The sequence below is a fragment of the Aphelocoma coerulescens genome, chromosome 8, assembly GCF_041296385.1.
Source record: "Aphelocoma coerulescens isolate FSJ_1873_10779 chromosome 8, UR_Acoe_1.0, whole genome shotgun sequence".
NCBI classification, from domain to species: domain Eukaryota; kingdom Metazoa; phylum Chordata; class Aves; order Passeriformes; family Corvidae; genus Aphelocoma; species Aphelocoma coerulescens.
This window is the reverse complement of record NC_091022.1, coordinates 10,124,087-10,141,109: the sequence shown is the minus strand read 5'-3', so window position 1 is coordinate 10,141,109 and position 17,023 is coordinate 10,124,087. Positions and strand designations below refer to the sequence as shown.

The following is a 17,023-nucleotide window of genomic DNA, read 5'->3' as shown; positions in this document are numbered from 1 at the left end:
CTTTTGTAGTGCTTTAAACATCAAGAGCAGAACAAGGAAATAAATTCGGAGTATTTACCAATAAACTTCATCAATTCAGAATGAACTTAAGCATAAACTGCCAAGAAAAATGAACATGTCTTCTATATTAAACAACGGGTTATGAAGACTGAGCTGATTGCACTGAAATGATTTAATGGTTATTTTTTGATTCAAAATAAGTTTCACTTCCTGTGGACAGAGTTTCTGAGTTAGAAAACTCAATTTTCAAAATCCCTTCTACAAAGCTTGAAGAAGTTGTAGTTTCCTAGTCATTATGGAGAGCACAGGAATAGACCGAACCTTTATCCAGACACTTACTCAGTACATTGTACATAACATAATGAGATTTTTCAGTTCTTTGATCACTTCTCAGACTGGATTCTGAAAGGAAGGATAAGATAACTTTTCCCTTATGCCATGGTATGCGTTGTGGAGTATGTTCCTAGCACACTGTTTCGTGGGATCCTCTTGACTGGATGGGAATTCACATCACAGGAATTGTGTGACCTTGTTCATACAAGCATAGTTAGTTCACATCATTCGTGAACAAATGAAGAGGGTTTAATCCACAGGCTTCTCAAACACAAAACATCACCTGCAAGGCAGATTCAATGCTTTTGGAGCGATATATGTTATTCCTATACTCTGTAAATGCCTTGGGTTCTGTGCTTCTGAAGCAATCCAAATACCAAGTAATTGCAGCCCTGAAAATGGATATATATCAGTGCCATGTATTATAGAAAAAACTTGTGAAATCAAGATAAATAGTAACATATTGTCCTAAAAAACCCCCTTTTTCCCTGAAGACAATAAATAGAAAAGCAAAAGATCAGCCACTAAAAATATTTGGCTTTCAAACATGAAATTAAACTGTTACTTCCTTATCAAAGACTCAGAACTTTTTCACCAGAGTTCTGGATTACACTGTTATGTTTTAAAGACAAGACTATGAAGGCTAATAGGAAATTCTGTGAGCAACAGAAATTGGAAGTTCTGAAAAATTTATTACAGCATGCTTAATGCATATGGCTGACCTAGAAAAGCAATGATGTATGCAATGTTCTAAAATTAGTATACGAAGTGGTAAAAACTGATGACTTTTGTGATGATTTGCATTCTTCTTCAGTTATACTCTCCCTATTTCTCTTAGTGATTTCAGCTACACCATATAATGTAGTAGCTGAAAAAAATTAAATTGTAATTAAAAATTGTCTCAAGGAAAGTACAGAAAGAAGTATTTAGACATGCACAATTTTTTTTTTCACTGAGTTCTAATATTCTTCCATTTTCTACCACACCTTGAGCTCCTACATTTTGTTTACATAGTCTATGAATCAGTTTTGTACTGCAGAACACTGTCATATATAAGAAGAATCATAATTTTGAACTGTAGGAGTTGTCATAACATGGAAGTAGTAGCAAAAGGGAAGCTACACTCAGCAGCAAAAGCAATGGAAAGCAAATTTAGTGATGCTGCACAGAAACTTTCCCAGCTCTCAGAATAGCACTTTGCTGGGCATTTCCCTCATAATCAAAAGTTCCCAAAGGAAGAAATACTCCCTGCTATCCTCCGAAAATAAAGCAATCTAAAAAGCAAAGGCTCCAACTCTAGAACTCTGTGACCACTTCCAAATTTCTTACTTAGTGTGAAAGCAATGAGATACTTTGTCTTTGCGTGACTATCTTAAATACAACATAGTGTGCTAATAGGAAGGGAACAGAGAACTAAGAGCTGAAACAACACTAATGTGTCCTAAGTTTAGAGATAAGCAGGTCAATGTAAGCAAAAGACCAAGACCTTTGAAAAACCTGACAATATTTTAATATGAACAGGTTTGTTCTTTAGGATTAAAATCTTATGGAAGTAATAAAGTATTCTATTGTTTTATATATAGCAAGAATAAGAATCAATTGGAAGCTTCTAAGTAAATTTTGATGAAAAAAGTATATGCTTTTTACAAGCTGGCTGTTCACTTTGCCTGTGCATGCAGGAGAGTCCCTTAATTTTTCTGTTTTGGTGCTATCTTCATGGTCTTAGAAGATAATTTTTCCATCCAAACAAAACTGACCAGTGAAATGAACCTGGGTTTCACACATCCCAGAGTATTTCTTCACTTACTGAACCAACACACATACTCTTACAGGGCTTTTTCTCCTTTCTGTCTTCTATTTAGGGGCTGCAGAGAGGAAAACCAACAATTTTCAAATACATTGAAAAGGTTTTGATTGTTTATTGTTGTAGTTGAAACATTTCAAAAGTAGAAGTTTCCAGGAAACTGTCAGCACAAGTAAAAATACTTGAGGCGTGTTCATGAAATCCTATTAAGTTAAATTTCCTCTATGAGCATGGTGTGAAGGAATGCAGCTTTTGTCCCTCCTTTCCTTCATACCTTGTTTCTGAGGTGTGGGAAATGATCAAACTCCTAACACCACCCTCCCCAAATTCTTATGCACAACTATGCAAATACCACAATTTAAAATCGTGCTTATGATTTCCTCCATTACAGAAGCTGCCATAATCACTTTATTTCCTTATAGAAACAGTTAAAAAGGTATTTGTTCCCTTTTTTGTAAATAATAGTAAATGATTCTCATGCTAGACAATTCAGATTATTGCTCACAAGGGCCATCAAGTTATGGATGAACTAAAGTGCAGGAAGAATAAAATATCTACCACCTTAGAGCTTATGAGGTGTCCAAAAATCTTGGAAATTCTAATGGGCTGTGATGTATTTTGCCAGTGCGAGTGACTTTCACAACTTGCTGTGCAACAAATGATTTAACCATTGCCAATCTGTTCTTGGAAATTAAAGGCATTAATTAAAATGCACTTCCTTGTTACTTGCAATGCCATCCTCCCGTAAGTAGAAATGCATGGAGAAGCAATCGCCCTTCAGTGTGAACTTCAGCAAGAAGGGTGAGAACTAGTTTGAGAGGCTTTTGAAATAGTCCCGAAAAAACATTCCAGAAGCATTACTTCAGCATTAGGGTGGTGTTTGTGTGGGTCTGAAGATATGAGGTAGACTACAGAACCATAAAACATACTTGAGACAAGTACCATTTTACTTCCCTCTTGCTTCTGTTTCCAGCTTTCCTTTTCTTCATCCAGTTTTAATTTAACCTTTATGACTTGTGTAAGAACATCCATTTGAAACTGAAACCCTATCCTCTGTTAAGAGGATACATCCTGACCCAAACCCAATGTTCTTAGCAGTTTTAAATTCGGTATGGAAAAAAACCAACCCCAAAAGATCTCCTCTGTGCACATACAATAAAATGTGCAAAGTGCTCTATAACATAATACATAAACTTTATTTCCTACCTGTCTAACTGCACTGCGACATGATATACTTTACATTAGCTATTATTTCTGCAAATTCTCATTTTCTCTGTCAAATGATGCATGAAAGCGAGAATCACTGCAGCTTAATGGAATAAGCCTCTTATCAGTGCTATATATCAAAGGCATACCTCTATGAACACCTAAGGACAGAGGGATCATAAGTTCTAAAACAATTTCACTTGAATTCACAATAGGTCACTGGGTGTGAGGTTTTGCTGCTGCTGTTTATTTTTCCCTTGCTGTGGGGACAAGGATCAGTGTTATACTGTTATTTGTTCTTTACAGGCTTATATGTGCTGCAGGTCAGCAGGAGGTTACAGATAAAGAATTATGTCAAGAGGAACTTCTCTGTCTTGAAGAAGCACTCAATTTGTCTCTGTTGCACAAGTTTGGAAAAGAAAAAAAAGCATATTTGAAATAATTTATATAATAATATCAATGTTTAGTGTAACAGCATCAATATAATAGGAGTAATATAATAATTAGGAATTGATGCAGCAGCAAAAAGAGGCTGGAAATAGTTTTTTATATCCAAGTCTTTATCACATAGGCTATGCCCAAAGAAGAGTAGCCCAGGTTTGGGGTAAGCTACAAGGAGCAATGAGGCAGGAGAGGGGAGAGAAAGAGAATTCAAGTCCGTGACTACCTTGACCTGGGCTGATCTCCTCTGCATGTCTTCTGAGCCTGTGGTAACAGTATTTTGTAGCTGCAAGAAACAGCATGATTTAAGTACCATCCTGGAAGAGAGGCAAACAGTCTTTGATAAATGAAAATCAAATAAAAAATATTCCAAACTTACCTTTGTAGAGGGCAGAGGGAAGTCCAGGGCTGTGTAAAAGGTTTCAAACAGCACAGTAAGAATTCAGAAAACTTTTCATACACACCCTCTTTTTGCATACTGTTGAAAGGCAAACTTCAGCTTTCATTTCCTTTAATCATGTCAAGCTTATGATGCTGTGGGAGAAATTGATTCTGACTGAAAGTGTTCAGCTGGCTGCCTGCTATTACTTCCCTTTTCCACTTTCATTATCAAGTTGCATCTTAGCTGGATCTTCCATCTATTTGGAAATTTAACTTATACAATCTCTGCCTTGTCTTAGTTGCACCCTCTTTTGCATTCAGTCAAGTGGTAATTAATTCTTTTTTTACAGGAAGTCTATTATGTTATTATACTGACTTTCATATTTTTCATACTTTAGAGGGTGTGTTTCTTTCCTTGAGAAAAGGGCTGTGCCCACAACATACTTTTTGCTTCAGAACTTTTGACTTCAATGTATTTTTTTTTTCTGTCATTTCCTGGTTGTTCTGTGACATTGCATTTATCTGGGATGATTTCCTCTATCTTAGCAAAGCATTGAGATGAAGCAAAGAAAGAGTGAATTATTTCAGTGGAACTTGACAAAGTTTCAAAAAAGCTAATAATTATTTGCATTTTTTTTAAGAAGCTGGACAAACAGATTTCAAAAAGTTTCTGCCTTTGCAGCAGAAGAGTCATGTAACACTGTGCTCATGAGTATTCAGCTCACAGGTGAAGCAGTGTGAGCAGGAAGGGGACAGACAGAAAAGTGCTGACAGAGGCAGCTGTACCAACTTCCTGTGTAAGAAGGGACAGTACAGCTGGAGGCATGGAACTGATATTAATTCATTTTTTCTTTGTGAGGCCATGAAGGTTTTATTTTTCTAACCCTTTTTTCTCAGTTCAAAGAACATTTGACAAGGGCTGACTCGGTGAACCAATCTTTTTAGTGTGATTTATGGAATCAAGTCATGAATCTTTAAACCCAGTGATATAAATCATATCTTCAAAGTATCATGAATTGCTGAATATTATATTATTTTCCAGTTTTAAAGGTTCTGAAGCAGAGAGCAAAACCAGCACTGTGTGATGAATGCTGCCAATTACACAACACAAAATCAACACTTGATCCTATAGGTTATACGTGACTTTGGACCCTAAGTAAAGAGGATCTGTAAACTGCAAATTCAAGAACAGTGCAACCAGATTAATAAAAAGGGCTCAGAGTGGTCATAGACATTAGTAATAAATACTGAAATACTTCCACCATGTTTCATGATCATACTTTGTCTATTTCAAACACTTCTGAATTTTGCTACTGTATTGAAAATGATGAATTATTTCCTCTCCTGTACACATCTACTAATGTAAAGAAATGGCTGACATTCAACTCAGCTTTCAAAAGCCACATTATCTCTCCAGGACCTGCTTCCTCTGCAGGTGAAGTTGCCTTACCAGTTCAAGAACTACAAGTGAGAACTAGTGCACTTAGCAGAAACCATGGAAGACTGGTCAAAAATACCAGTATGTCCACTGCAGTACACAAGAAAAGAATAGATATATTTGGGGAAAGGTGCAAAACTATTCCATCCTCATCAGTATCTTAGCAAAATCCATGCTTGTCTAATATCTCATTACAATGATGACCTAGCAGACAGAACATAACTCCATAATCAACCCAACTGCTCAAAGCCAATACTCTCTGCTCACACCCTATTTCCTCACTTGTGCAACTCTAATTCCAAGGATTTTACACTGATAATGAGATCAGAATCTCACTTCCTAAAAAAAACAACAAAACAAACATCCAAAGTGATGAAAGCCATAAAATGCAATTTAGGGGGCACCAAATCACCAAACTGCAGCCACAAGTCTGTTGAATTAGCAAAGTGTGAAGAAAATAAAGCCCATGTTTCCTGGACGATGTTTAGTCACCTTTCACTGTCAACAGATAACTGAGTTTGTTTTCTTCTGGTTCATGGGTCTTTTCAGGACCCACACACCTGGATCAGCTTCTCAATGCAAGTTATCAATTTCAGCTGGCAAATAGAATAATGAACACATTTAAAAAGACAAAAAGCATCCTACTTTAGATACCAATTTTAGAAAAAAGAGTAAATCTCTGCCATGTTTCTCTCCACTGACAATAAGAAGAATCAAGAGAACAAGTCTGGATGTGGACAAATGTATCCATGATATTTTTTAAATAGATCCCATCCCTTCCCAGCCCTCTCTTCTCTGATGACTTACTCATGCTACTTCCTCTTGTTACGGTCAGCATTCTTTTCCATTGGGATCTCACAATTAACACATTATTTATGCTTATTATTTGTACTGTAACAGAAAGTCTGCAGTTAAGTATAAACTGATTGATGCTCTAAAATGTTAAAATGTATTTTCCATCTTTTATTTAATGGCAAATAACACTTTAATTACATATAATACAGTAATACCCAGAAATAAATAAGAATGCCTACAGAGATGTTAATTTGCATTGATGTAACTGAAGTATCAGTTACATTGCAGTGTGTAAGGTACAGGTCTGATTCTAACTGAAAATGGATAACTTTTTGTTTTGTTGATCCATATGATAATTTGTGGGGGGAGGGGGAGAGCAAAAGGAACTTTGCTCATATATTTTGCATAATAAACATATGTAATCAGAAAAATGCTTTGGAATTCAAGTAACAAACCAGTCAGCAAAAGCATTACAGGAGGATAAGCCTAAGGTCTGATTTTTTTCTAGTTATTATTGTAGGTGACAAAAGAATCCTATTTATTAAACAAAACTTTTCTTTGAAAATGTATCACAACTCCTTGGGATTGTCAGCTATTACTGTGACATCACCTGTGATTAACTGTCTGTCATTTTGTGGGAACTGGGCCCCAATCACAATGGGTGATACTCCTCAGTCCACCAAATCCCCTGTGCCAAAGGGACTCCAGATGCTCCAGCAAGCCTAATCCTGGTTGTTGGTTCGTTGGACTGCTGTCTCTGCCAGCTGAATCATTATCAGACAGTTGCCACATATGCCCTGTAGGATACCTGTAACCACCTATTTTCACTTCTCTACTTTTCAATTACTTCTCCATCCCTACTATCAGCTACCTTTTTGCCCCCTTTCCACCTTTTTTATCCACTGTGTCTCCTAAATTCCAGTCAGCTTCTGCCTCTAGTGAAGGCCACTAGAAACTCTTAATTCTCAATCAGATTACATATCTCTTTCCAAAATTTTAATCAGATGCCCCAGGACTGTGTCTCCTCCTGCCTGACTTGAAACACACCTGAGGGAAGGTGTGTACCTGCTCTCAGCGGAGCTGCTGGATTTCACTTGTAACTCCAACAGAAAAACATGAAAATCAATAGTTTCAAGGAGATGTAAATCTTTCTTGTCAGGAGCTTCCCCTCACCTGTGCCCAGGTCTCTGCCTGGTTCTAACCAAAACCTTTTATCCTCCAGCCTTGCTCCAAGCATGCAGACAGTGCATCTATCTCAAATCCAGAAATAAGGAGTATGGGTGTAACAGCCACTGTTCCTTTCTCTGACTTGCTGCAGTGACTGAACAATGATTATAAAAATTAGAAAGGAAAATAGAGATTTTTTTTTCTCTATCCATCTGATTTCAGTAGATATTTATCAGGGCTTAGAGGATGGGCAATCAAGCATTAGTGTAAATCAACCAGGTTGAAGTAGGAAAACCAGTTACAGACTAATGACCTGAGCCAATGCCAATCCGATCCCAATCTTGCCATAAATAAAAACAAACAATAAATAAATAAAACTCAAGACAGAAGATTTCCATTGCTTTATAGTGGTGGATTTGGTCTCAAGCACCCAGTGCCTCACTGGTATCAGTGTGTGATCACTTCATGCCTGTGCACAGAGATTAGCAAACAGGAGGGTTTTGTTTCACCTCACAGAAACATAAACTGGCATTTGGGTTGGAGGGTCACTGGGCAATCAAGGCTGAAGGGGCAGCAGGGTGAGAGCACCAAAGGAGCAGATGAGAGCAGGAAGAAGAGAAAGCAGCTTGCTGCAGTCAGGGGTGTTGCTCTCTTGTGCTCCTTCTGTCCCTTTTCTATCATCTCACATACTGCATCCTGCGATCTTCATTATTTATCTGTCACTATGACTATTATTCTTTTACCCCAAAATAATCTCTGGCTTATCTGAATATGAGAAATATCTACTTTTCTCCTAATCGGTTACCTGAGTGTGGATCACCGCTGGCTGGGATGAGAAAGTGGAATGTACTGCTAGTTTGGACAGGAGAGAGCTTTCTGGGGTCACTGAAAACAGCACAATCACTCTATTAAATAAAGTGTGATATGACTGCGTTTTTATTCCTAAGTGTCAACATGAATGTCTGGCAAGCCAGGACAGTAATGAATAACATCTGTAAACAATATTATTTGTTTTGATTACATTCATAATTCTGAACCAACACTGATGGAATTGCCAAAGTAAACAAGTTTTTTTTGTGTTTTTTTTTTGTTTTTTTTTTTAACTCTTCCTCCATGTTCATACAGCCCTGATTTCTTCAGCTGCTGACATTTTATAAATGTCATAGTTTATGAGGAAATAATAAAACCCCAGGTAACACCACACAACACCGTGACCTTTAGCTGAGGGATTGCTCTAAATTCTTTAGTAAGCTCAGTAAAGAAATTCGGAGGTGAAAATTCAGGTTCTAGGAAGTAATTGAAGACTTCAAAGGTCACAGATTTTCTGTCTGTGAGTCAGACTCAGAAATATCTTTTTTTTTTTTTAACTTGATACTTGAAATTTGATTTTGCAAATGACCTACTTGAGCAACAAATGATAAACAGCTTTAACTGAAAATTTGGAAATCCTCATTATTGTTTGGAACTGAATTTGTTTATAGTAACCAGTCTAGTCAAACCTAAAGGCATTCCCACTACTAGGGCTTTTGCCTAGGAAGTAGATTTTGTGAATATTTCCACAACAGTATTTCTGGTAGATCCTCTTAACAGGTACACATTGTCATTTAATGAACCATTCCCAAAACACAGCTAGAGAGAAATTGATTTTGGTGCTATTTGAAAAGGATTATCAGAATCTCTTTGAAGACATTTGAGTTCTTTCATAACTTCAATAGGTGTTTTGACATTTGAAGGTGTTATCATAACTTAGCTGTCGTGAAATTTGAGGAAGAATCCTCCTCTAGAAAGAATATCTGTTCCTCTTCCCTTGGGCTTATGCATGTGTATCCCAGCAGAATGACACTGATTTTTAATCCCCAGACTTCAAGAATCAAAGAGAGTGCACCAGTTTAGCTTACACTGCCTAGAAAATGGGACTGGACACAGAATGTCAAGCTCTTTGGATTTTCTAGGGGGACAGACATTAAACCACATCTCATGGCTCAAAGGGTTCCATCTGAAGCTGCATGAAATGTGAAGCTACAATAATCAGAAGCAGTAGAACTAAAAACCAGCTAAACAATTAATACTTAGCCAGCAAGTCACTGTGTGTAGAGAAATGAAATAAAAACTAGCATATTGTATGTAGGTACTTGATAAAGAAAGCCAAGGCAGTGCAGACTTATCATAACTGCAGTGATAGTGCCACAAAGGCAAAAATAGTCATGGTTTCCCTGTGTGCTGCATTTGGAATAAAGCAGGAAGAACCAGACATCCTCTGGGAAGTTGTGGGAATGGAAACTTTGTTATAGGTAACACAAGAGACACAGGACAACTTCTTCCAAAATGAATCACTACTAATCCCAGAAAAGGCAGAGAAGATATCCAATGCAAATGAGACAATTTTGTTGCAATGACATAAAATTTTACAGAGATTGGTGACATTGGAAAAAATGAACAACCCACAACTTGTGCTTCAATACTCCTGGAATGAGAAAACATAAATTCTATCTTTAGGATAGAGCAGGAAGTCTGAAATACACTCAGAACTTGTCCTGGACAATGACTTCAGCATGAGCCCATGTGAGAGTTGCATATTTTAAATCACTGGGTTTCTGAATACACAAACAAAAAGAGATATTTTCTTGCCTGGATGCACAGCTCCTTCCTACTCCAATCATGACTTCCAATGGATTAATTCCTCGCTTTCAGAAAAAAAGTGGCAATAAAGAACACAGAACGAGAAAGTAATTCACACTTGCTTTAGTCTAAGTTCTAAATGGCTCCACTCAGCTCCTAAAGCATCTTGATCACAATTCAAAAAGTCCCAACAATTGACAAGTGGTGAAAAGGACTTGTTTGATCAAAGTCTGAAGTCAGCACTTTGTTGCAGAGCCTGCCATCTGTTCATTACTGCCATGCAGGGAACACACCAGCTTCCTGCTGGAATGGTGTGAATTGTGATACTGCTGGCACACACACTTCAGAGCACTGTGAAAATATTGATAATTTTGTAATAGAAAAGGAAGCATTTGAGCAGTTTGCCATTCATACTCCAATGAGCTATAAATGGCACTGGTGGTGTGAGCACCAGTGAGAACTTCCAAAGTAGTGCTGCATTCAGGTAAGAACTGTGAAGTCAGTTCTAAAATAAATGCAAAAAAATTTCAGAAGTATTTTTAGCACATGGAGAAACACCTCAGTGGTAGGTCACTTGTAATTCCATAGAGAAATGTTAGTGTTTTGGTGAATTTATGCATCCTGTAAATACTGCAAAAAAGAGCAACCATTGCCTCATCATAACTGTCTCTGAATTGTAATGGTACCATTTTGTAACACCATTTATTACAAAATATCACAAAACCATCAAACTTGCCAGCTTCTTGTGTCATGAACTATAATCTCCTAATGCCTGAACTGTAGGAAGGAATTTCTGTAAAATCTCTCACTATGCTCAAAATTCCACTTCTAAGTCCTCCTCCATTCACATTTTATGAGTGTCATTTTTTTACAGCTCACACCTTCAAATTTATTAATTCTACTTGCATTTTTTTTGTCCAAACCCTCAGTTTGTGCTTAGAGGGCTTTTGCATGTCATTGCCGCTCAAACCTCAGGAAAATGATCTATCACTACATCTCAGTCGTCCACTACCTACATATAAAATGGATTTTAGAATAAAAGATTCATCAGAAGTAGCTGAAAGAGTAGATTAGATCATAGATTTGCCTGTTAATAAAGGGAATGTTTGCACTCACAAAGAATAATTTTAGGCAAAAGCCTATTTTATATCCAGATACAACTATCTCTTCCTTAAATCTTGAGACAGAATTTGCTATTCCAGTTACCTACCTTTAGATATAAATCCATACAAAATTTTGGTTATGATTGTGCTATAAAAAACATCACTTCTGATAAAGGCTTTGCCAATGTGAAAACCACATTTTTTTAAATTCAACATGCAATGATTATGAAAGACAGGATGAGATTTATCTCTACAGATTTTGCAGCGTGACTCATTCATAACAACCTTTAATATGCTCCAACAAAAAATCTGCTAAAAATTAGTCTGTCATATAAAAGAATATTTTAAATACACTTTGCACATCTAACACCAATTTATGAATTCATTTTTTCTAGAGTTGTATTTTGCACTTGTATTGTACATCTAAAAAAAAAAAAAATTGGGATGACCTCAGACACTGCTGATGTCAGGATCATGTCACAACTGTGACTGAAAACAATAATTTCTGGGTATTGGAAAGGAGTAAGACATCAGATTTCCTATGTAGAGCAGCATGTGGAAAGTGTTAATTAGAAGTTATTAGGAACCTAATCTGAGGGTCATTTAGGTAAGGTCAGGTAAAACTATTTCAAAAAGGAAATAGAATATGAATGCCTCTCTGCTTCCCTCTTCCACCACTAAGGACTCATTACGAGACATGATTAAGCAAAGTATTTGAAATCCTGCAACGAAGAGTTCCCTTAGTCTGTGCAGCAGCTGCTTAAAGACCATTCTACAGTGATTGAGCCATCTAATGAGATGTTGTGATAAAGATTTCAAGCAGTAGGAATTGTGTTCTTCAAAAATCCCCAGAGAATGAATTTTACTCTGTGTTCCGATTTTTTTTTGTGAAGAGAGAAAATGATGAATTCCTATACAAACCCATTCATCCCTGAAGGAAATTAGCTTTCTAAGGGGCAGGGATGAGGAAAGTGGAATTCTGTATTCAAGATTCACTAGTAAGAGAACCTGTTCAAGGTATTTAATTATTGCTTTGGCAAGAACAAGGGGGAAATATACCTTGTTGTCATTCTTGAGGAAATCTTGCAAAGATTTGCTGCAAGAGCAAAGCAATTCTCTCAAGCAGCATCAGGGAGGCCTGAATTTTTCTGGTGAGCTGTTGAGAGGTCATAAGGGGGGGGAGATGGAGGTCTGATAACACAGTTCCTATCAGGGCTCCTGTTTCTCAAAGCTGTGGGTGTCGGTGGAAATCTCTGCTTATCTCCTTGCTGATCCATTAAATCCTTCCCTGGTTCACTGATCGTCTTTGAGAGCAGCTTCAAAAAGTTACTGTGGTTTGCCGGAATTTGCAGCTTTGATTCCCCAGTGCATTAGAAGTTTGGGGTTTTTCATTGCAAACGAGGCAGAAGCCAGCTGCAATGGGATCCAGTGGGGGGAATATCTCCCAGAAGTCACCTCAGTGACACTTCTGGCTGCAGTGGCTTCCAGCTGCGGCTGGAAGAAAGACAGCCAAGGAAGAAAGGACTTTGGACTCCTTCCTCAAGAAATCCTTTTAAAAAAGGATGTCTTCTGTGGCCTGCTACAGGATGATAAAACAGACTTCAGCTTACTTGGCTGATAGAGACACCTGGCTCCCATTTACCAAGCCTGTGGAAAAAGGAGCACTCCATAAGCTCCACGTTCTTGATGGCTCCAGTCGCAAGTCTGACACATTAAAGCCTTCTCAGAGCTGATGCTGCCTCTCCTCTCCAAATCCACACTGTCCTTGCACCAAACCAGAGACTCAAATCAGCTCCTCCAATCCCCTGGTGTAGATGTAGTTAAGTTACTTCTCTTGGGCGTTACTAATTTCTGCACAAGAATGTAAATATTTAGAGGGAAAGAATAATCCTGAGAAGGGAAACGTGTGCTGCTGTTCTCTCCAGCTTCCAGGTGCAAGGGAAAATTTTTAATCAAGTTATTTTTATTTTCTATTTTAATTTCTATTTTTATTACATTAAACAAACCTAAAGAGTTCAGATTGGCTTCCACTTGGTACCACATACTTGATCAGGTGCAAAATTTAAGGAAACTAAAAACCAACCATTTAAACGATCTGCTCAAAATAAAGTTTCTTTTTGTAATATTGTAAACCACTTTTCAAACGACTTCATTATGAAATATCATAAGTAAATGACATTAAAAGTTTTATTTTTTAAAAAATCAACTTTAAAGTTTGAAAATACAAAAAAAGCTATTTTGCATTTCTTCCCGTTTTCCTCCAACTAGGACAAAAACACCTGTGTGTTCAGGTCTATAAACTCAGCAATACAAACCTATGGAAAAAAGGTATTTAAGGAGCAGACATTCTTCTGGTGCATAAATTCATTCTCAGCTCACTCATAATTTATGAAGAAAAGAGCTTTCACTGTCTCACAAATGTAACAGCCACTACACTACACATCATTTTGTCTGAAACAGTGAAATTACTCAGTCTCGAATGCACCACTGAAACAGCCACTTCTGCTAAACATTTGCAACAATTATTTTTGAATGACATTCAGAGATAAACCAAAAAAAATATAAAAGTCCCAAATCAATACAAAAATTTTTTAAAAGCCTCAGACTTTGGTTAAGAGTTTTCGATTGCTGGCAGCAATAAACATTGTTTTTTGGTTTTTTTTCTGGAGAAGTACCTCTGCCTTACTCACAATTACCTTAGGAGTCGTATCCATCTTCCTCTCCAAATGCTATTCATATTTCCAGATTTTTCCTCAGAGTTGTTTGCAGAAGAAGAATTCCACTTGACTAAGATTCTGAGAATTTAAAATATGGTTTTGCTTTGATTCAAAAAGAGCACATTATAAACTCCATAAAGGAAACATATTTAGATGAAGATAATTTGTTTTGCTCCAAGCAGATGATTTTTTAACCTTACATTTGGTATTATAACACAAAATATATCCTATACAATATTATACTATATATATAATATATAGGAAATATATAGTATTGGTATTATAACCTAAAAATAAAAAAAGATTAAAATTTGTTCTAAAAAAAATTATACTGTTTGTAACATGTTTTAACATAGAATAACCTTTCCAGGCCCTTTTTCTATCTTTAATGTTAATTTTTTTTAAGCACAGTTGTAAGAACAAACCCCTGTTTTTAATGGAGGATTTTGATTTAATTTGAGCCTCGCAGAAATAGCTGTAATGCATTTCCTACCTGCCTCAGTGAGAAACTCTTGCCACTGTGGGGTTGGTGCAGTGAAGTGTCCAGTTTAGGGTAGGCTGTACAGACACGGCCACACCAGGCCACACTTGCCAGATTGGGATGATTTCCAGATTTCCTGTGAGAAACCTGGGTGTACCCCTAAAAAACATCCTATGATCTGTCTGAATTCAGATGTCCTGCAGATTTCCCAGGTATGGGATCCCTGGAGAGGCTTTCACTTAGAACAAGCCATAGAACCAGCCTGACAAGCTTCATGTGGACAAAGTTACTATCAGTTCTTTCATATGACTCTTAAATATTCTGGAGGTATCACTGTGTGAATGTCAAAGCAAAGTGCAACAAGAAAAATGTTTGTCTATTCCACACAATGCTGTTATTACATTGATTTTTTTCCCCAATTTCCTCTGTTTTGGAAATCACTTCAATTCCTTCGTGTTTCAAACATTACATTTCACACTCTTCTGAGTGACAAGTCCCTCTCTCTCACAATGTTTCTTGTCTGACTTAATACAAAAGCATAACCAGCACAAAGATATTGATAGTGGGAATGGCTTTTCAATAAGATACCTTAATGCATTTAAAGCGTTTTTAATGGTTTGTTTAGTGGAACTCATCAGTATTTATGTAAAAACTAGATATTCTGAAGATATCTATACCTAGCCTTTCAAAAACCATCTTGGATTCTTTGACTGCTATTCAGGGAGCATCAGGCACTCATGTACATACACTCACATTTACTGTGCTCCATCATTACTGCACTCAGGTATGCTACACTTTCTATTTATTTGTAAACCTTGTGCAAACTCAGTAAGTCCAAAATAAAGGACTGCAGGAAAGAGAGATTGGTTCTGTACAAAAGCACCAGCTCAAGCCCTAATCCAACAACACAAGGAAATAAAATGCATGTTCTGTGCAATAACACACTCATCTGCTTGTTTTAGAATTCTACATGAGAAGAGAATTAGGAAGTTACAAACTTGGAGTGAAACAACAAACCCATTTTTTTCAAATGATGATTAAGCATCCTCCTTCTTCCAGGAAGTGCTCACTAACTGTGTGCAACCTGCCCTTGGGAATATTCCAAAGGTCACAGTTTTCCCAGTGCCATAACACCAAATCTTACATATTGCAGCAGCAACCTACATGTCCTCCTTCAGGTCTGTCTAAAGCTGGCTGTGCATGGAGTGCCAACAGGAAATCCAGCTGAATTATTCCATTGCTTTGGTTTTTTTCTTAAGCCATTGGAACTTTGCTAGTATCAGTTGTTCTGCCTCTCAGGGCAAAATCTTTACACCAAGAGAGGATACGATCCATCCTTGAAACATTAAATACTTGGAGATTCTACCATAAATCAGGAAAACCTTTCCTTCCTTCACTGCCCTTCACATAAAGTAAAGATTTATAATGGGCCACTAAAGAGAGTCTGAACAGACAGTCTATAAAGGGACAGCTCCCCACAGCAGCTTTTAAATGTTTACTTCTTTATCCACAGCAGCCTGGAGACAGAGGATGCTGTTTCCATGTGCAGCCACCTGACATAGATGAACATTTCAGTCCCAGGGACACATTCTCTACTTCCACTGTTCTTCCAAGACAATATTTTTTTTCATTAAAATCACTATTTCTACCTAGTGCACTTCTGTCTGTCCATATAATTCTCTTCACATGCCTGCCTACCCCTCCTCCAGAAATACAAGATGCTTTTTCATTTGGCTGCTGTATTGCGCTTTAGGAATGTTCTCCATTCTGCCTGAAATGTCTTGCATTTTTGCAAAGTGTTCTGCTGTGCCATGAAGACAAGTTTTGATGACATAGTGAATGATTAGGAGCCTTTGAAAAAGGTCTCTCTGTGGAGCACCCTTGTGTCTGTCACAAAACAGAAGCCATTTGCTGGGTAGAAGATGGAACCAACCGTACTAGCAACGATTTGTTCCACAAGATGTCACAATGTGACAAATTCTGTCGAAGTGAGATAATTTTCAGTTATCAAGATAACACCTGTAATTTAAGTAGTGATTAGGCACTCCAAAGAGAATGGCTCATCAGTTACATCCTCGGAGTTAGAAGCAAATTTGGAATGGTTTTATGAGGTCCAGTTTTCCACTACTTGGGGGGAGAATTTCCCTCTCTTTCAGAAGGATGAGTGCACTCCATGACCACTCATCTTAATTATGAGAGGCACTCATTGCTTCAAAACCCCAAGAATTTTATTTCCCCACAGAAAACAAGGCAAGTGTTCTATTAGCTCCAGGAATTATAATTCTGGCATTAATGTTTTTATCTACAGAGTTTAGGCTGCTTTATTTTACTACACATAAACCAACACATCACAGGTTTGACAGTGGTTGCATTGAGCAGACAGACACACATCTTCTTTTAGACACATTAATGAGAGTTTTTATGAAGGAGAGAGCTCATTTAGGAATTATGTCTGAGGCTGTATTGCAAAGTCTTGTCTGTGCGAGTACATTAAAGGTGATAAAATATTTAGAACTACTTTAATGAATCTATTCTTAT

At 37.3% G+C, this 17,023-nt stretch overlaps 1 long non-coding RNA gene across 1 annotated transcript in view; it reads right to left on the bottom strand.

Moving 5' to 3' along the window:
- LOC138113948 (uncharacterized) overlaps positions 1 to 17,023 on the bottom strand; it is a 137,386-nt gene that overhangs the window by 4,061 nt on the left and 116,302 nt on the right. Inside the window, exons 2-3 of the long non-coding RNA XR_011152400.1 lie at positions 13,984 to 14,082; positions 4,011 to 4,070 (exon numbers count right to left, since the gene is read on the bottom strand). This is a non-coding gene — a long non-coding RNA (uncharacterized lncRNA). The remainder of the gene's footprint in view (positions 1 to 4,010; positions 4,071 to 13,983; positions 14,083 to 17,023) is intronic.